Genomic DNA, 21,233 nt, shown 5'->3' on the forward strand with positions numbered 1-21,233 from the left:
GTTTTCCTACATTTTTTTTTATGGGAGCCATTTAGGAGTAATTAAGAGATGTGGTTGTAATTTCTGTGTTGATGGCTGCCACATCAGTTGACTGCCTTAACATCTTTTACTGTTAAACTAATCTATTTACTTTTTGCTAGCTTTACCTGCTGCATATTTTTGCCTGGTAGTATTTAGCATTAATATATATCAGGTTCCAGTCTTACATTTTCTAAAAAGATTATTTTAACACTAGAGTCAATCTTTTTGTGACATACCTCACTGTGATATTTTTATCGGGCATGAAACTGCATGTGATTGACTTTGTGGTACTTCTTTGTGAATGGCTCAAGCCCACTTAAATCTAAAGCGGTGTATGAAAACGCATTTGTCTGCCATCTGAGTCTCACTGCTATGGTACATTTATCTACTTAATTTTTATTTGCCCATGTTATCAGACTCACAAACACTAGAGAAGCAGCCAGCTTCAAATAATGCTCCAGAAAAAAAAAATTACATTTGCACTCTGGCTTTAAAATGTGACGTTTTGAAAGAAGGAGGACATTTTTTGTTGCATTTATTTTCTAAAGACAGATCACTCTGTTGTAAATAATGTATTGGGGTAGCCTCGTGGAACAAAGTTAGGGTTCACTCAAATTAGAAATGTCAGAACCGCCTTGCTTACTGGTAATTAAGCTCCATGCACTTTGCAAGAGGCACCATCACAATATTGTTTGAGATTTTTTTTCACGAGTAACCACGAAGATCATCTTATCAGTCATCGGATCTACCATTACAACTAATGTGACGCGAGCCACAATGTGACAAGCACAGTTCTCAAACTGCGTTAAGAGGATCAGAGCAAATTCTATACTTGATGCTCTTACTGGACAAATCTTAGCATTTGACGACTCAGTGCACATCAGATGCAAGGAACAGAACTATTTCAGTGAGTTAGCGTTACAGGTGTTCAGACCAAGTTTGTGCACCAACTCTATTTCCATGGCCACTAGCCTTTTCCAATTTTGAAGCTGCAGCACATCCAGCATGGTTATGGATTTGCAGGAGGTGTCAAACAATCCATCGTGTGCTTTATAAACTGCAGATTACAGTAAAAAAGTTTCTAGTTTAATCAGATCAAAAGTCACTAAAAATGTAGCACCACATGCTGCCCGCAGTGGAAGGCCCTTTGCAATTCTTGACTGGTCACGTTTAGGTTGCTTATTTCGGTATGTGGGTGTCAAAGTGGTATTAATGAGGTGAAACGTTTTCCCAGAATAAGTAAAAATGCCAAAATAATGAGATAATTAAAAGAAAATGTGCCTCATACCACCAAATAACTACACTTTTTCGCTAAATAATTTAGGTCAACCCTGCCACATAATTAAAGTGGTCCAAGCTACATCTTCGAAATTTGTAAAATTAGACTACTATTTCTATCTTCCCTGTATGGTACAAAAACAGTTCACTACATAACTGGATTAGAACCCCAACTAAAACGAGTATGAAAACTAGAAAAATCTATTGTTCTAGCATTTCCGATTAATGCTGTTTATTCCATTTCAAAGAGAACTTCAATCACTTCCACATATTTCATATTTATACTAAGCACCGGTTATTAAGGCGTTGCTTCCACTTTTTTTCATAAAAGACTATTAGGGGAAAGTGAAATGGTAATGAAGGAAGTCACAATCACACACTAAGTCTACAGCTATAGGTTTTTAAAAGCGCGTGGGAATGCCTGCATTCAACTGAAATACCAAACGCACGTTTAAAAACATAACTGCAGTGGTAGGATGAACTTCTGATTCTGAAAGAGGATAATGTAAGGACGCATGTAGGAAGAAATCGTGCGACAGACAGAGACGAACACATGCACATAGACTACTGGGGGCAACAAAAACACATATGCAGGGCTTGAGCAACAGACTTACCAGTTCGTATTCACAACATTTTCCCTTGAGCTGGTTTCTGATTTCGTAGATCTTCAGAGCCAAAAATGTACTCTCCAAAGAGACAGGCTATTCGAGCCCCCATCCCGGACTCCAGGGTCTCGCGCATGAGTCGCTAAACAGGAGACAAAGCAGAGACAAAAAGCTCACATTCTCCAGCACGGGCGGCATTGTTGCAAGTGAATGACGTAATGTGAAAAGCACCCCGTCTCATCCCACCGATCCATTGGCATGCATCGAAAGCCGGGGACGAGGAGGGCTCCGCTTACAGATATGACACGTTATGTGCTTTACCACACTAAGAAAACGAGCTCGCTCTTCCCGCTTCTAGTTGTATTCTGCGAAATAGAGGTGAAAAATGAACTTGCGCAGCTGCCTCTTTGTGCGTCTCACATGGGCGATTCACTCTCTTACCGGAGGACTGTCTCTATTGCATTCAGGCTCACGCAATAAAACGTAAAGTGAAATCAATTTAACACAAAGGACTTTAGAAGTCTCCCCTCCACCAGCTAACAACCTGTTCCCCGCCCCCAGTGACGGAGCGAAGTTTGAAAAGTTTCCTATAATGAAATTCACCGGAGCGTAAACCACAGTGGGCAGTGAAAAGTGAGACATGGCACAGAGATCAAATCAAAAAGCTAATTAAATTCAGTAAGGCTTCTCAAAGGGCGACCTACCAGCTTAGCCTCCCATGCTAATCTTTCTCCCTCGAAGGGCGTCATAAACGGGCAGCCTTTCATGCGCGTTGTTTTCACAATATGATCGTCCAGCAAAATCTGAGCGGGGAGACAATAGGGGACAGAGAGAGATCAGATGCGTGGATTACACTGCAGAATGGAAGGCAAGGTCGAGATAAAAAAACAAGAGATTCGTTAAGACCTCCGAGGACCTAGATGAGAAGCCAAAAAGCAAAACGGATTGAACCTTATTACCTCTAGCCACAGAGAAATCCCCCCCGAGAGTTGGATGTAATTTGAAAAGGGCAGGGAAGGAATTCCTGCGCACTATTAGCGCTCTGTGGTTTAAGGGTGCATGTCTGTGAGATGCCAGGTCTAATTAGTTTTATTGACTGTGTAATCCAGAGATAGACAGATAAGCAGGGAGCCAAGACAGGCCGATAAGACAGCGCTGCACACTTGAATCCACGTTGAAAAGAAGAAAAAAAACCACTCCTTGTTTTAATTTGCACACGCTTGATTGGTACTTTGCTTTCAGACTAAAGGCAATTAGGAGAGCTCTCTAATGACTGATGGCAGGGCTAATAGAGAGGAAGGTTAATATTGCAGCATCGAACAACACCTGATGCTGTCTCGGAATAACAATAACGTGCACTTCCTAGATATTGTGCCACGCAGAACTGAATGCACAGTTTTCAAGGAAGACATTACAGTCAATGGCATAAAAAAGCGAAGTACACAGTGCATCAAAAGAATGTTTAAATGGGTAGATCCATGCTTTTCACTGAGATGACTGTTTTTTGCCTTGATCCGCACCGCATGTGCAAGCTCAAGCTACTTTGCTTCACTTACACTCCTGTGTTTCATGCGCCCAGCGCCACCGGACTCGCACCGCATTTACTTTTGGGAATAAGGAAAATTGGCATGGTCTTATTTTCACCTGAGACCCATGGGGGGGATATCATGCTCCCAATGGGTAGGAAAACATGCCTAGCACATCTACGGATGTAACAATCTTTATGCATGCAATGTACAACCTCCTAATGTGTGCAAATCATTGCTGCCAAACAAAGGCACCAGTCCCCTGACTTATCCCCTGCACCACATTACACTAAGGTGCCCCTTAAGAGTGGGTGAAGTCATGGTTTGCACACATCCTTGCTACAAAAAGTCAGCATGATCCGTTGCTGTCAGTCTATGTGACATCGGACCCTTGTCATTCGAGAACCCACATTTTGTAAATATCACACCAATCTGTGGGACACAATGCACTATTCCCCTGGGTAGACTGCTTCATTGAGACCATGTTTTTCAAAGACAGATGCCTGGGGCAGTGTCTCACATTTGCACAATGCCCCAAAGCAAATAATGGAAACCTTCTCTGTGAATAAGTGTGTGAGCATGTGTGGGGTCCATTCCACAGTAGAAAAGTGGGTGGATGGATATTTCTCAAATATCAAGCTGTGCGTTTTGCACCAAAGAAAATCACAACCTGAAACGAATGCGGTCTAGAGAGCCAGGAACGCTTTATGTAAAGTGCCTCGAGGTATTGCTCCTCATTCTGTTCAATGTACTGTAGGTGGGAGGGGAAATCTAGATTTAAAGTAATGTACATGTTAGCCATAGGATAAAATACGAGCGAAATGTGTATACTTTTCCTCTTGGTGAAATGATGGAGTTTTAAAGGAGACTGCAGGACGTGAGGCTCCCAACAAGTCATTAAAATAAAAAAAAACACCAGCCCTTTCACACCAGAGTAAACGGAGCAGGGAAAACAAGGGGATTCAAACGCCTCACCAAGCTGCTAATAAATGATTTACTCACCCATTCAACTACAACAGTGTAGTTTAATTTTACGTGGAAATAAATCTGCTGCCATGAGGAGGGAGTTTACGGTACAGTTGTGGTTTGCCATGGAAAGTAGGTGCATAACTAAACACCGGTGCGTTTGTTTAATATTCAAAAGCCAGTGCGACCCTGGATACGTTCTCCTTTGAAGGGAAGCAGCCATATACAGGCTGCAAATGCAGAAGCAACACCACCAAAATTGGAAGGGGTCCAGGGGAAGAGAATCTCGCCCTAGGGGGAAATATTTTACCCATGAAGAAAAAGACAAAATATAGCATGTGTAAATGCACGTTTGGTAGGCATATGCAGTGCACAGCTGTACACGCTACACATGTAGGTCTTCCTTAGAAGTGTGTACTTCATTTCAGTGGGGCTGGTAACAGCGGGTATTGTCCCCATTAGAACCATAACAACCTGGAAACCCCACTGATCTGTTTGTATTCAGCTGCAGAAGATACTGCCAACATCTCTGGCTGAAAGTCTGGGGCATAAGAAGCCATTATAGGGGAATCGGATCTAGAATAACCAATCCCTTATTTCATAATGGAACCTCAAGGTTCAACTCAGAATGGGCTGAAGGGGTGAGCTTATAGCAGTAGGACTTCCTCACATTAGTGTGGGGTTGCGACCTGAGAATAATGCGACAGCTAACTGAATTCTAGGGAAACGAATATATCTGAGACACAGGTCATAACATATCATTTTACATGTTCAACACAATAACGTGCAGCTTGCACTGATTATAGTGTATTTACTCTGTCCTTACATTCATAATGAGTAATATAAAGAGACATTCTGACATCTCAAATAAAAACTGTGTTTCAATAAAGAAAAAGGTGTTCAGATTCCAATTCAATATTCAGCATATAACTCATTATGCAATATTCTTCTTATCTGAGTTACAACTACGTACAAACGTCCTTGCTAACATGTCATTTACCAGCTCCACTTACCACTTCAGTCCTAGACTGTTTTATCTTAATGGGCTGCACTTTTGCCTCAATTGGTTCAGAATCACTTCATAACACAACATGAGACCGCTGAGTAATGAGTATCTAAGTGTACCCTGTGGTAAATTCATGTCACCTATTCACCTCTTCCAAGTGAATATGTTCAGTATCGGGCCTGTTCACAAATTTAGGAACGTTACGTACTTATTTTATGCCTGCTATAAATTCGCATTTGGATTGCTAACAGGCATACATGGTTTCACAAGTGCAGATTTCTACTCCATGAGTGTGCAAATGCCACTTCCCGTGCTGGGAAGAGGTAAATTCCAAAACAGTTTGCCTCGGAAGTTTCGGGAACACTCACAAACTTGTATGTTTGGAGTATTCCCAATGTTTGACGTGGGCCCTTTCCACTCTGAAAATGGTCAGACATTTCTGGCACAGGCCAGGTTTAGCTCCCCTTCAAGGTGGGAAGGAGAACGGATTACTTCGACATTTGGGGAGCTGTAGGCGAAGGTCCTTCTGTGCAGGGAAAATAGTTTTGCAGTAGAAAGGAAAAAGTCTGTGTTTGCTTATATGGATCCATTACCTCTCTGCGGACTTCTCTGCTATTGAGAACCCCACACAAGGGGAACAAGAGACTTTTCATAAAGTCACGAGGCATTGTGCTTTTCAGGCATATCTCTGTTAATGTTTGTGAAAAGAAGACGATGATAAAGAAAGCTCAAGTGGAGGCATAAACCTCTGCCTGTACTTTTCCATTTTTGAATCAAAAGAGCCCTATATTTCTTGTGGGGAGACACAAAACAAGTATCAAATCTATGTGTTCACTTAAGACCATACTTTCAACAAAGGATTTCTCAAAAAACTTGTTGAAACATCAACTCTGCTTTCTGTGTCTACAACTCCAACGATGGTCCTACCACTAAGGCTTGTTTAAAAAGTGAGTAACTCTACTGCCTCTATAAGATCACAAAGCAAGAGGGGCAGATCCTCCCGTTTATGTGATAGATGATGTATTCAGTATGTTTTAGGGGGATGCCAGTTTCTCGGTGGTCCTTGCAGCCTTTTTCTCACATATCTTTTTACAGGTGTTTTGAAGCCTGAAGAAAAAAAACGCTAGCATTTTATAAGCCTGACCGACTGCCTAAGAGTCTCTCAAAGGCTACTGAACTAAAAGAATAGTTTGACTAAATTCTTCCTTGAACATTTCTCGAGGAGGAGTACCAAGAAAATCAAAGGACTTATTAATACAATACTTATTTGTGATGGAGATTACATTTTTCTAGTTTTAATTTTGTGTGAAAAAACTCAGGTACACTACTTACATATCTGAACAAAAAATTAGTTTAAAAAAGGAAGTATTGAAAACATTTGGTGATATCGGCAAATGTAAGTACCAGATTGCTTGGTAAAACAAAACATTACATCAGTGAGGATAAAGAATTTAAGTTCCATGTTGATTATCGGGCTTGTTGGCCTTGAATACTTGTTCTATAAAATTATATCAGGAAAATGCCAAGTAACATGAAGCCATAAACTCTATTTGAACAAAGGCGGACTTTTGTTTAATAATTCCTAAAACAGTTGGCTGAATTGAGATTGTTTGAGAAAAAAATGCATCCATGCAAATGGAGGAATCAGATAAGATGAAGTTAAACAATTTTCCATCATCTCACTAAACAGAAGTAGAATAGTTGCTGTTGAGCACATTCGGAAGCCTCCACATACTGTTTTCCCAATCCAATCTCTATTCTAACTTTTTCTTCATCAAGTCCCCTTAATGCATTTGCCTGGTATGGAAACATATCCGTTTCTTGCTAGGTTTAGATCTCCCCTTATTGCAGTATGTACATTTATATAGGGGCTACCAGTGTTAGGACATACCTGATTACCTAACAGTCAGAATAAATGTCTACCCACACATCCCTGTCCAACACCCCTAGTCCCACTAAAAAATAGTTTATATCATTCTATAGATATCCGCATGACACTTAATGGCTTTTATGCTCACCTTGCTACTTACTACGAGACCACCCACCAAGGAATAACCAGGCTACAAGTTATCCACCAAATGGAGCTAAGGATTCAGCCCTACCGAACTCTCAGTGCACGCCTTCCCTACATGGACTACTCTGCGCTCGGCAATATTGGACCCCGATAACTCCCTCTGCTGACCTTGTCTATAGAGTCAGTCTTTTATGTACCCTGAATTAATATCTGCCAAAAAACTCTGAAATTATTTTGCATGGTCCCTATAAAGGTACACCACAAATGCTGATTGTGGATATTCACACCAGCCTAACACAGCATACAAACAAACCTATTGTTCTTTCCTAGTTATCACAAGGAATGAAGAAAAAAGATTTAAAAGCATCCAATATCACAAAAATCACTAGTAGGAGGGGTGGTCAAAACCGTAATGGGGTTGACAACTCAAGCTACCACAGAAAGCATTCAATTAACATCAATGCTACTGGTGCAGTGATGATCCAGGTCAATCACACAAACCTAATGCATTTTTAGGAGAATGTCTACAACCTCCTACGGAGTAACAAAACATTTGAAATGTCTTCTAACCCAAAAACAGTGTTCCTACATACCAAATGCAGGGAACTACTAGTAATACAGGCCAAGTAAGTCATTAACATCATGAAACCCATTCCGTCTAACTTTCACAGAGCAACAGCACAACCTTGCTCAATTTCCTTCCCATCACAACAACCATGATTACAATCTATAGCATTAGATGATTCGGAAATAAAAGCACCACTCAGCTGGATATCTTAGCTCATGCTTCCAGGACAATCCTCTAAAAGTCATTCAACAATGCCCTCGAGCCAGATATTCAGGCTGCATATACAAACTGAGTTACATTATCCAGGAGAACTACTATTTTGTAAAGGTAGCTCTGAGGCCGTGAAGAGATGCTATATTTTTCCATTTCACTGAGCCGTGGTTCAGAAAAATGTATCACCTTTGGCTTAAAACTGCACAAAACCGACATGTTAAAAGGGAGTAGTATAAGCACACATTTATTCTTTAGAGTTGGGTGTAGGGAAATGCTAGGACAACAATTAGGAGGAGTGAGAAGCATGAGTAATTTTTTACCCTCAGCTTCCCTTTTCATTTACAACAATACTTGAGAAGGGTTACCTTATTTTGTTGGATCCTATTACTATCCACAAGACAGAATGTTGCGTTGCCACTATCTCACTCGGGTGCAAGATTGTTCACCCAGGTACATCGGAGAAAATCACTGTGCCATTGCGGGATATATTTTGGGGTCCTCACCTAAATGCAGAAAGGAATCTTCGTTATCTATCAGGAAATGACCAAACCCACATCTATAAAGACCACTCCTTTTGCAAGATCTTCTACCATAACATTTCTAACATCTTGCACTCAGTTTTACTCAACCACTACCATCACCATAAGCTGCCACAATAATTCTCTCCCAGGTTTGCTTTTGTTCCTTCATAGACATAGGACTAGACCATGTGTTGAGTCTTGTCGAAATCAATAAGAGACCTTCTAACCAGACGGTTGAATTGTGTTTTGCAGCACACTTGAAGCAATTATTTCTTACGTTTGCATCAAAAGCATGATAAAACCATCACACTCTAAGGGAGCTCATCAAATCAAACATAGTCACAATACCCACCCCCGCAAAAAAAACTCACAGCAAATGCAGAACACCCTTGAAGCAACTAGCCAATACCAAACTTGTCCAGTATCAACAAAACCCCAGAGAAAAACCTTACTAAATGTTAGAAATTGGGTAACTGGTTGACTGTGTTGTGAGCCCTGATCAGACATGGGATTACTGGTTGACTGGGGTGTGAGCCCTCGTCAAGCAGCAACCACAATCTTAGTCGGGGCAAGGCACAAGCAAACCCCAAACTAACCTGTGCTCAGTCCCTGGTACCTTGGCACAGAGCAGTCAAGCTTAACTTCGAGGCAATGTGTAAAGTACTTGTGCAACGCTTCAAACCATAAAACAATGAAAACACACCACATAAAGAACCACAACAGTTTCAGAAAAATAAATAAAACAAGACCAAAATGACAAAAATCCAATCAGTAGAGCCAGCGTTATTAATTTTTAAAAATAAAACTGCAATATAACGTCTGAAAACAAAAAGCGCCAACTGCAGCTACCTGTTCGCGCTGAACCAGGTGAAAGTCAAAAGCTCAAGTAGTCCTAGATTGATCCCGCTAATGTTTTACCTTTTCAAGCTTTGTGGCATGAGTCCCGTTACTGTTAGAGGGGGTCGCAAGGAGAACGTTATGGGCAGTGATCAACATGGCGCAAGGAGCAGGCCAGGTGTCGTAGATGGGCGAGCTGGGTCTTCATGCCGGCGGTCCCCAGTGAGCAGTCGTTGCTGCGGTGCGAGGAGATGGGCACATTCCCCCAAGCTTTTTCCCTTCAGCCCTCTTGTTACTGATTTTCTTTTTGGTTGGGCTTAGGACTTTTTGCACTTTACCTCTGTTAACCAGTGTTAAAGTGCTTATGCACTCTCCTTCAAACATAGTGAAATTGGCCTACACCTAGGGGGGCATATTTAATTTACTTGCAATTCCCTAGTAATTGTACACAGGGCTTATTGATTAAATGCTACTAGAGGGCCTGCAACACTTACGGTGCCACCCACTAAAGTAGCACTATAAAAACATGTCACAGGCCATTTAGTTTGGCAAAAAAACTTTTGCTAGGCCTAAACCTTCTTTTTTAATACTTATAAGTCTTGTCTAAGGTAGACTGTAAAGGCCTGTAAGGCAAGGTGCAGTGTATTTAAAAAATAGGACATGTGTACTAAACCTTTACATGTCCTGGCAGTGAAACACTCCAAAAGACGTTTTTTCTTTTACTGTTGGAAGGCCTTCTCTCCCATTTACCAACACTGGGTTACATTATTACATTTAGTAAGTGCTAACTTTAGATTGGGAGCAGATAGATTTATGCTGTTTACACTCAAATCAATTGAAATTTAAAATACTCTTTAATGGTACAGTTGGATTTTAAATTAGAATTCTAAAAAATGCCACTTTTATAAAGTTGGTATTTTTTTTGTCGCTAACAACTGTGCCTTCTTCCAGTGTACTAGATCACATGAATGTGAATGGCTCTGCTGTTGGAGTTAGTGCATTGCTTCCGGACAGTCGTATAAAGGCAGCTTAGGTGTGGATAGGATACGCCACCCTAACAGGATAGCTGGAGAGGAGCTATGACCAGTCACACTTAAACTTCAAAGGGCTCTGCTTAGAGCACTCACAAAGAAACCAGAGACCTAGCCTGTCCTGCCTTTTGTCATACCCAGAAGGTTTGGAGCCATGACCAGGGGAAGAAGAAGAACATTATAGACCCAGTTGTGGGGGGGGGAGGACAGGGAGTTACCCCAGACAAAGGCTGGCACCAGGTATAAATTGGACCTCCAGAGCCACTCACCAGCACACTACTGGACCTGTATAAGAATCAGAAGGAGGACTGCCTTGCTGTCATTGGAAGGAGAACTAGAACCATGCCTTTGTACCACGGGCCACCACTGTAACTCCAATGGCTAGTAGGCTTGTCTCCTTTGTGAACCTCAGGGACCCAGCAAGCTTTAGAGGCCTCCCTGTGACTGTCTAGCTGACCGGGTTGCAACTGGACCAGCCCAAGCCCTGCCACTCTTCTGGAGTGAGCCCTGATTCCCAAGAGGTGGCCCACAAGTCCAGGACCCTTTCCTGGCATCAGCAAAAGTTTCTCCTCCAAGAAATGGTAAAAAACCTGAAGTTTGGGTTCTTTGTGACCGCGAGCAGGCCTGTTCGCACCAATACTCTGTCGCCCACAATGACATCCAACGTGACACTCTGGTGAAACCTGGTCTTCGCGCTGACAACTACTGTCTGCAGTGACTGTCAACACGAGACCTGCAGTTCGTGCTACAGCAAGGACAGCCCGAGATGACCGTCAACGCGAAGCTACAGCAATGACTGCCCGCAATGCCCAACTGGCTCTTTGTGCTACACTGTTGACTGTTCAAGACCCCGACTGGCTAATCGTGCTACAGTGACGACTGACTGTGACACTCCGGCTCCTCCTACACAAACCCAACTCTTTGCATTGGATTTACTAAGGTAACCTTTCAGTGGGATTAACCTGGTCTATGTTTTCGACCCATCGTCGGCCTGAATGTGTCACCTTCTCCAGTCTTGAAGAAAAACAAGGGGAACCCTACTCACATAGGAACCAGGGCAAACAGTTATATCAAAGAACAACGGTTCCTGCGGTATAATACTTATTAATATATACTTAATATATGGCTTGATAGCAATTGGCACTAACACAGAGGGTTAACAGGGATGGCTGAAAGGAATACACAACCAATTATACACATCTCAAGAATGTTTTTTCTTCATTATATCAGTCGTATTCAATCACATTTAAATTGTCACACAATCATGTGAATATAAAGACACAAATACAGTGCACAGTGTCCCAAGTGTACATGTGAAACCAAAGTAACATAAAACATAAACTATATAAAGGCACAGTCTAGCGCAACCAGATAACCGTTAGTGGCGCTTTGTGTTTTTAGCCACTATTTTCCCTAAAAGCTTCAAAATGTAATACCTCTAATTCTACAGATTAGATTTTTGTCATTCTGGTATTCTTTTATTATTAAAATGTACTCTATTATTCTAAACTACATTGGGATTATTCTTGTGTTGCGGTTTCACTTTATTACTGTTTGTGTGCTTCACACATACCTTGCACAGTCCTTCTAAGTTAAGCCAGACTGCTTTTGTGCTAAGCCACCAGAGGGTTAAGCACAGATTAATGGAGTAAATTTTGTGATTCGCCATCTTAAATGTTGAGGTTGTTGCCTGAATGGGGCTTCCAAACGCCCCCAGCCAATAACCCAATTTCTTACTACTGGCTATAGCAAAGGAAACAGATACCTTCAAAACCAGACTGCAGAAAACTTTCCAGTGGGTAATCTTTGATCCGGCACTATAAAGAAACAGACCATCAAACCAAAAAAATGGATGTATATTATGAGGTGGTCAAAGTCCTAAACTATGGAACTCCTTGAACTCAATTAATAAACTGAGTTTAGCCATATCCAATTTGGAAAACACTTGAAGACAGAACTTTAGCTGGCATTCCTCTGAATGCTTGTGATGGCAAGAGCATCAACAGAGCACTATCACAGAGAGGTGTCCACCTTGCATTTGAATTTACTCTACCTACCATCTACACAATATCTGACTCCTTTCCATTCTTCTCAGTGCCCGGCATCGGACACAGAACTCCTACATAAATACATTAATAAAAACGTTACCATGTCAAGCTGGGGTAGACATAAACTAAGTTAGTAGATGCTAAAGAAACTGTTGATGTATGATTTAGAATTTAAAATTCACTTTCAGGATATTGGGAAAACTGGACACTTGCTATATTATTGTTTTCAGGTCTCGCCTAACAGTGTGCATGCGCTGTTGCTTGTGAGAGATATTGTGTACTGTTGCTTGTGAGAGATATTGTGTACAGTAAGGGTCTTGGAGCTCGCCCACTGCTTACAATTCAATGGCTTCACTGTTACTCTTAATTGACCAGCGCATGCCAGTTTTACTTCCTCTTCTTTCCTGAGGAGCATGAACCAGCTTTGATTGCTTCATTTATATTAGTATCTGTCTGGTGCCCACAATGATTGAGGCTCTATTTTTTAGGTCGTCTTCCTCGATATTTCTTTTTGCCGATGTTGCTTTTTCCTTCCCATCCCCAACCCAGTGGTCTACGGGCTGTGGATGGGAAGGAAAAAGCAACATGGACAAAAAGAAATATCAAGGATGACAGAGGAGGAAGACCTAAAAAATAAAACCTCAACCACTACACACATTGTCTGTGTTGCTTCTTCCCCTCACACCACCACTTCCTTGTCTATGCTTCTGAACAGCAGATTACAGTGGCATGAGCCATGTATTTCTATCTGTTATCTGCCTTCACCACAGGGCCTGGTTGGAGGAAAAGCAGTCCCAGCTCACTGGTCCTTATTCTAGACTTCCACGCACAGCCCAAAGAACTCTTTATGCATGGGTCTGTTTCTTCCACCAACACACTCAAAACTCTGATTGTGTTGTCCTTCAAAATATATACGTGTGTTTTGCTTTTTGAACCTGTTCCAGTGTCACTGTTTTGTCTGATTTCCTCCTATCTTGCTCTAGCTGGTCTTTCTCTGTTTTGTCCTCTCTCCCATTTCCCCTTCATTTGCTTGTTGTTTCTCCATCTCTCGGGAGCTCTTCTCTCTTGTTTTTAAGTGTTCTCGCTACTTATTAAGCTGTGTTTGAAGAGCACACTTGCAGTGTTATGCTCCTGCCCATCACAGACTGATTACAGAGGCAGGACAGTGCGTGCCAAGAGCAGGTATCGCAGTAACTAGTGGACACACTTAAGAGTATAGGTTTCTGTCAATGTGTGGCATGTGCAGATATCACAGTGCTGAGGTGGCAATCTTGACAGACTGAGCTTCGAGCATGGTAAATCTGCTTTGCGTGCAAGTATCACAGTGCCTAAGTTCCACACTTCACAAACAGGTGATGCTTCTTACCATCTAACCTTGTTCATGTTGCTTCCTCTCCTCCCACCACCCCTTGTCCTTTTCCTCCCACTCCCGTTATTTGGGCTGCATACTCTCCTTCCACCCTCTTGTTGTCTGTGTTGCTTCTACCCTCCCACCCCTAGCCCTCGCATTGTCTGTGTTGCCTCCCCTGCACTCAATAAGAGAAATAATGCTATGATGCAGCCAGCGCTAGCCACATCATATTGCTTTTTTCTAACTTTTAGGGACAGCTTCATGAGAAGTGCTTCAGTAAATTACAATGTGCCCCAAAAGCTGGGATTCTGCTTGCTAAGGGCCAAGTAATTGGGAATATCTCTGAAGTGAGATGAAAGGTTCACTTTCTCACAGTTGTAGAGAGGATTACATTTTACTTGTAAGATTTTGTCAACGGTCTCCGGATGTATAAAGTGAGGTCCTTATGTACAAGAGGAACAGATCAAGACTTACAGCCTGAATATAGGGATTCTCAACAAATGAAATCCTTGAGACTGTCTCGAGACCTAGACTGTGGTATGATCCTTTGTTTGGTTGTACGGACCTATCCTTGTTTTATCCATAAAATTAGGACTACCTGATGAGTAAGATCATTTAGACAGGAACCCAGTGACTATTTTCCTAACAAAATCACATAATACCTTTCCAACAGTACTAATATCCACTACCTCTCTAGACTGACAGGTGAAATGTTAAATACTGAATTCCCACGTGTCATGAACCCTTCAGGGCTTAGCATAAACTTGGATCCCACAGCTTACTCTTTAAGGGTCATGGGTGAGTATATTTTCTCTTGCAAAATGAAGAAATTTGGTGTGGCTTGATCTGGTAAATTGTTTTCTGTTGTTTTCTATTGGATTTTGCTTCCACGACTCAAATCTAGGTCCAGGTATATTGAGGTGGCAGGAAGCATGACCCTCCTTCCATATCCACCATGGGACACATCAGGACTAGCCATTATCATCCAACCTGTTTTTGTTGGCATTGGAGTCTTTAGCAAAAGACATATGGCAGACCTAGTCAATTGTAGGGATCAGTACCCAAGTAGCAGGGTTCTCAACATTTTTGCTTTATGTTGATGCCATACTAAATACTCTCCCTGGCTTCGATTCCCCCCTACCACCTCTTATAACAGTAAGAAACCACTTCTGCTATACCTTGAGTTAAAAGGTAAACTGCGGCAAAAGCAAGATACTACCCATCTCTGGAATCAAAGCACTGGCATCAATTGGGAGTTCCAACTTACAGTGATGACAGAATAGGCTCAAGAAACGGTGGGTTTTCATTTGCAGAGTTCTCAAACATATGGTGGAAGATAACTTAACTCCACTTACTACAAAACTGTCCAATTACTATGTGTATTGGTCACACGACTAGCTATTATTGCAGGGCATGGTTCAGACATTTTAAATGTGGTAACACCTTTTTTTAACTATGTGCTGGGAATGCAACCATTGACTAATTAATCTGCTATGAATCCTCCGGACCATAGACAAGATTATTAAATCTTTCACCTGGGAAGTTTAAAACCAAGATGGAAACCCTTTAGAAGAACCGCTCACTGACATTGTGGTGTACTGGGTCTGCCTTGCATAGAATAAAAAAAACAGAACACCGTGTCACAGTGGGCATACATGCTTCTCCATACCAAAGAAGCACCATTCTGGTGACTCCGAAAGAGATCTGAGTGACATCCCATAAAGTGGGGCATTTGAGTGACAGACAGACTCCTCGCAGTTAGCCAACAGGTTCCAGACACAGAAAGGAAACCATTCCAATGCTTACAAGCGAAGTTTGATCTACCAACTTATCAGTACTAACTGAACCTACAGCTGAGCTCTGCCTTAAAGGCACACTAGGACCATTCCCTTGGAACCTTTTTAAGTCCCTTATACTGACCTATTTGAGGGTCTGGTCTCTACAATGTACTAATGGACCATCAATGCTCCACACCTCTTACGGACCACCTACTACATATTTGGCAAAACAACTTCCATCATTCATATAAGGAGGACAATAGGTTGCAGGTACTTCAGTCCATGACACTTATTAGGTAAACTACCTGATTTTTAAACATTTTAAGATAAATAGAACTGATATTAGATGCCGTAGAAGAGGCTAGTTCTGCGATGACCAGAGAATCTAAATGTTGAAGATACTCACAGCGTATATGCAGCATAGTCTATTGCACTGTCTGACCTCAGCAAAATACTGGACATTGATCTGAGACACTCTAAATGGCTTTTTGAACAATTTCATAATACTATCTTACAGGCTGGCCCTGTTACATGACAACTGATGTGACAGAAATATTCCCTCACCACAGGAGATGGCCATTGACTTCAGTGGAAACAGTAAAGGTATGCATGCTGAGACATTGGTGCTACTCCCTCCTAACCCATAAAGAAGGACATGGGGTTACCCTTTTCGATAAATGGTACAGAGATTTGCTGAGCAAAGATCCTGACACCATCCTTTATAATCACTCAAACACAATTTAGAATATAGGGCTTGATGTGCCCTGATAGGATCAGAATAGTTTATCTGCTAATTCCAACAATCAAAGACTGTACTGTGTACTATCTATGTTAGGGGTATACTTCTATAACTTTATGACCACACATTTCTACTGCCTTTGGCTCACATCCATTCAGCGTTCCCTGTTTTATAAGGCAACGACAGAATTGGCCATGTTTGGTTGCTCCAAATGTTATCTCATCCCAGTCTACTATGGGAACTCCCAGGGTATGGTCTCGGAGTTTATTGGGGGAGGGGAGGGAGAGGATGCCTGAACTGAATGTTCTTCTCTGGCTGATGCTGGCGTGTAATGCATACAACACCAATAAAGAATTACAATACAAAATACAGAAAATTAATCTAAATACCACAGAGAAATTAGAAAGCAAGGGTGTGTCAAATGGCCAAATAAATCTTATTAGGTGTCTCGTTTTCGGATTCATAGAACTAAATAATGAAATTTGTTTTGGTGGCTTAACCAAATCTCATAGAAAATCAGATTACTGTATTTAATGAGAAGGTAGCTTATGTTAAAAGATTTCCTCAATGATTCTGCTCATCAGTTAGTTTGCATCCCTATCCATACCCGACTGCTGTTTTCTAAGAATTATTGTACTATTTAACTTAAGAAATTCATAGGAAAAATAGAATTATTTGTAATAAACAATAGTGTCAGACTTAAGAACTCCTGACTTAATATGTACACTAAAACATGAGTATCATCCAGTTAATGAGTTATCGATCTCGCTCTCACACTCCAATACACTTCAACATTTATATGATGAGATAGCGAGAACAGCATAGCAACTTGATTCTTTTGAAGACCTATGAGGACATTCAGTGAATCCAGTAACAATGACAATACAACTCCAAGGCTTTAACACAAAACTAATTACGAAGCCATAGTATATATTTCAGACAATATCCAACCTCATCAATATTTATTTCTATTTTTCGCATTCTTTCAAAGATAATGGAGCCCTCGGGCACTGAGGCGCTGCATAACACAGAACTAAAATGGCAACATACGCTAAAAGATTATGAATATAAAAAGGAGAAATATATAGTAACACAATTTAAAACAGAAACACGTAATGGAGAAAAGAATGTCAACATGTTCCCCTCAAGGTAATTACTAATTTAGAAAGCAAAAGTCATCTTGAAAAAAAGATATGTATTTAAGGGCAGAAGAATAGCAAGAAGTTCTGAAAGAATTCTGATCTTAATAGGAAGAGAGATTCTCAGACACTGAAAAAAGACTGTTGTGAAGATCCACGACAACACAACTTATACTCATCTAATCGGTAGACCACAATACCCCTCGTCACTTGTGAAGCTCCAAAATGTTTACCTTACCAACAGGACATGGTGGTGTATCACTGAAGTCCTTGAAGATGGTGCAACAAGGCTTGACATTGATTTGAAAGATTAGGGGAAGCTGATGGAAATTAAATTAAATTGGGGCAATGTGATAATACTTGAATGGAAGAGAAATGAATTGAGAAGAGCTGCTTGCAAAACAGATTCGTTAGCAGGTAAACGGATGATGATGGCATTACTATATTTTAAGAAAACAGTATATGAATTTGCATACAGTTATTCAATCATTAAGTCAACCGCAATTTAATTTTTTCCAGCAAACTTTGTTGGTCGAAACATAATTTCATAATCTTCTCAATGTGTGTTTTAAATTACAGCTTTGAATCCAACTTAAAATAATGATTCATCTTAGACACAAATGTAGGTGAATTCCCACGCGAGCAAAGGGCAAAGACTCAGGCCTGAGTCTGGGCATGAGTTGCCAACAAAAGACAAAGAAGCTCATTTTTCATTGGCTGAAGTGTCAAAGTGTTCCAGTTCTCGAGCCCTGCTGCTGAATTACTATGAACCTATGCACTGTTTAATTTTACCTAAATAACTCTTGCAAAAAAAAAAAAAAAGAATCAACTGTATGTAGTAAAAGTGATGCAACTTACGAATGACACCCTTAAGAAAAATCCTCTTTTTGTGAACTAACAGAAGTGACAATTAGAACTCATCATCATTCCCTAGCCTACAGCATACGTTTTGATTTCAATGTTTTCTCTGTTCCTTGCATGCATGCTAGATGGCTTTGACACAGATACATTAAACTACAGACTAATAAAACCACAAACTAAACTCTTATCTGAGATGCTACCTAATGTACCAAAATAGATTTGCAGTTCTGAGAGGTTAGAGCTTATTAGAAAGGCAGGATTTGCATTGGGGAAGCAACTTGGCAATGCTAGTAATTGCTTACACACTGACCGAACCTTTATGGGAACTGCAAGCACTTGCATAACATTGGCTGTGCTCCTAGTCTTTAATCATGCATATTGCTGGTGCTAGAAAGTAGATTGAGGTAAATAACTGTGACTATTTTCTATTGTCCAGGGAAACTTTTTACATTTTGAACAATACTTTCTTTGCTAATGAAGGGTAAATTATCATTTGGTTATGAAGCATAACACTGAAGCAAGCAAGCTTCATCTTAACCTGGATGGCACGTTATAACAAAGGGCTAACCTCTGCTGCTCTAATCAGTGTCTGACCTGCAACCCAGACATAAAGCTGAATCCGAAGAAGCGTGCCATAAACCCTTAGCAGTTCCAAAATCGTTAAAAATGAGAATCATTAAATTTAAGAATAACATCTTTAATCCAACAGCCAAAAGATATTTAAAAGCTGTGTTTGCTATACATGATGACGATTATTAATAGTATATGTATTAATACTGCTCTTATAGCTATTATTTTTAGGATACTCATTACTAATATTTCTCTGTGATATCTTCTACCACTGCTGTGTATTAAGTCTTTCTCCATAAGTGGTAGCCATGTAGAACCTTTGTATACGCAAAGTTTGACTTGAGAAACACACTACTCTGTGATCACACAGAAGATGTTTAGGAAACTGGAAGACCTTAACTATATCTTAGTCATAAGTGAATCTGAACATTTCTCTTGTGGTACGTTGCTAATTTAGTGGCTACATTCTATCAACTGTTTAGGAAGACTTGGTTTCCAGTAAATTAAAAAACGTAATTTGTGCTTTGCTTGTAGGCTTGGCCATCTCAACTGAAATAGACAAAAACAGTACCCTTGTAACCTAGTGCCTGTGGGGCTACCAGTAAGTTACAGTTCAAGTACAGGTTTGGCTTTGTAACAAGTCAGTGATTACATGTATACATTGAAAGGAAGTGAGAACATTTAACAATGTAGCTCCTCAAATGTCTGCAGTGTAGCAGTAGTAATAAAGTAGCTTATTGTGGTGTCTGCGGTCATTGAAATCACCTAGTAACTGCTTTTTTCCCACTGATCAATGAGTGACCCAGCATATATTTCTGAAAATATGTCCACCCTTGTAAGCCTATTTATTCAAAAGCGGGATTAACATATGAGAGCAATAACCAAAACATCAATTTGAAAATTATATTGCATTTCAAAACACCCATGTTACAAAAGATAAACATTCAAACACCATTTCTTTAATCGTAATTTCTTTGCACATTTGGAAGAAAAAAGGATTGCCCACAATTTCATTTAAATCATCTGAATAAGTCTAAAGAGAAAAATACATTTTGCAACTAAGCTATTATTTTCTCTGAAACTGACTCAAATTATGAGTACAGAAATTAGGCCACTGAAGCCTTAATGTATTTCGTTTCTATTCGGCATACTTGCCCAACGAGCTTTCAAGGAGTAAAGCCTCATGTGAGTGACTCAATCAGAAATTAATACATACTACACATGGTACCATGAAATAACAATTACAGTCCATAACAGCACATTAAAACAATTCGTTAAAACTACTTCAACAACTTCATCTCAATATGGGCATTAATCAACCAAATGAAACACACAAGCATTCACAACCATCATTTTAAGGTTGTACGTTACTACACAATGCATTATTCCATTACAGTGGTGCAGCTACACGAACAATGCCTCCTGCCCCAGCCTTCCCCCACAGAATGGCAAAGGATATGTCAATTATTGGGAGAACAATAGCATCAGTGCCCTTCTTAACCGAACAAGCTCCATCAGACAATGTGATGAGATCAGTGCTTGGGTTCAGATAGGTTATCAGAATGTAATGACTTACACAACTCTGAGCCGGGCTCGATTTAAAACCCAATCCACGTGGTGTTGGAGAACTATATTGTCTCTGTGTCTTGGTCATATGTTTCTCATCAGTGCATTTATCGATTAGCTGGCAATGGAAAAGCATCAGATATCCTCTTAACCCCTTCGACGCTCATGACGAGCTGGGCTCGTCATGCAGTAGCCTCCTCGCACGCTCATGACGAGCCCAGCTCGTCATGTAAAGTGGTATCTGTCAAATTCCAGCACTGGGGAAAAATCCCCATAGCATTCAAGGTGTTAAATTCCTACGCCACTCTGGCCAAAAATGTATGACTTATATAGAAAACAAGGATTTAAACAAAACATGGTAAATAAAAAAGCTCTCCCCAAAGCATTTTCCTCCTTGAGTTAATGCTGCATTGGTTTACGGTTGAAATCCCTAGTTTGGGGATAGACACTTGGCACAATACATTTCAAACCAATTAAGATTTCTAACCACTACTAAATCCTTTCTGGGTAGGTCAGTTTAGTGAATCATAGTGAAAAAGTAAGCACGTCTGCCTGAATAACATAGATTAAATTTCCATTGATAGAATAACTTCAA

At 40.6% G+C, this 21,233-nt stretch overlaps 1 protein-coding gene across 5 annotated transcripts in view; it reads right to left on the bottom strand.

Moving 5' to 3' along the window:
- LOC144821103 (uncharacterized) overlaps nucleotides 1–21,233 on the bottom strand; it is a 551,585-nt gene that overhangs the window by 68,600 nt on the left and 461,752 nt on the right. For 4 of the 5 annotated variants that reach the window (XR_013608229.1, XR_013608223.1, XR_013608217.1 and 1 more), the window contains 2 exons: nucleotides 2,609–2,707; nucleotides 1,914–2,046 (listed from right to left, as the gene is read on the bottom strand). The exons of the other annotated variant lie outside the window; for it this stretch is intronic. The gene's annotated coding sequence lies outside the window, so the exon portion shown is untranslated. The remainder of the gene's footprint in view (nucleotides 1–1,913; nucleotides 2,047–2,608; nucleotides 2,708–21,233) is intronic. 5 annotated transcript variants of the gene reach the window in all.

This window comes from Lissotriton helveticus, chromosome 1_1 (assembly GCF_964261635.1).
Source record: "Lissotriton helveticus chromosome 1_1, aLisHel1.1, whole genome shotgun sequence".
In the NCBI taxonomy this organism is placed as follows: domain Eukaryota; kingdom Metazoa; phylum Chordata; class Amphibia; order Caudata; family Salamandridae; genus Lissotriton; species Lissotriton helveticus.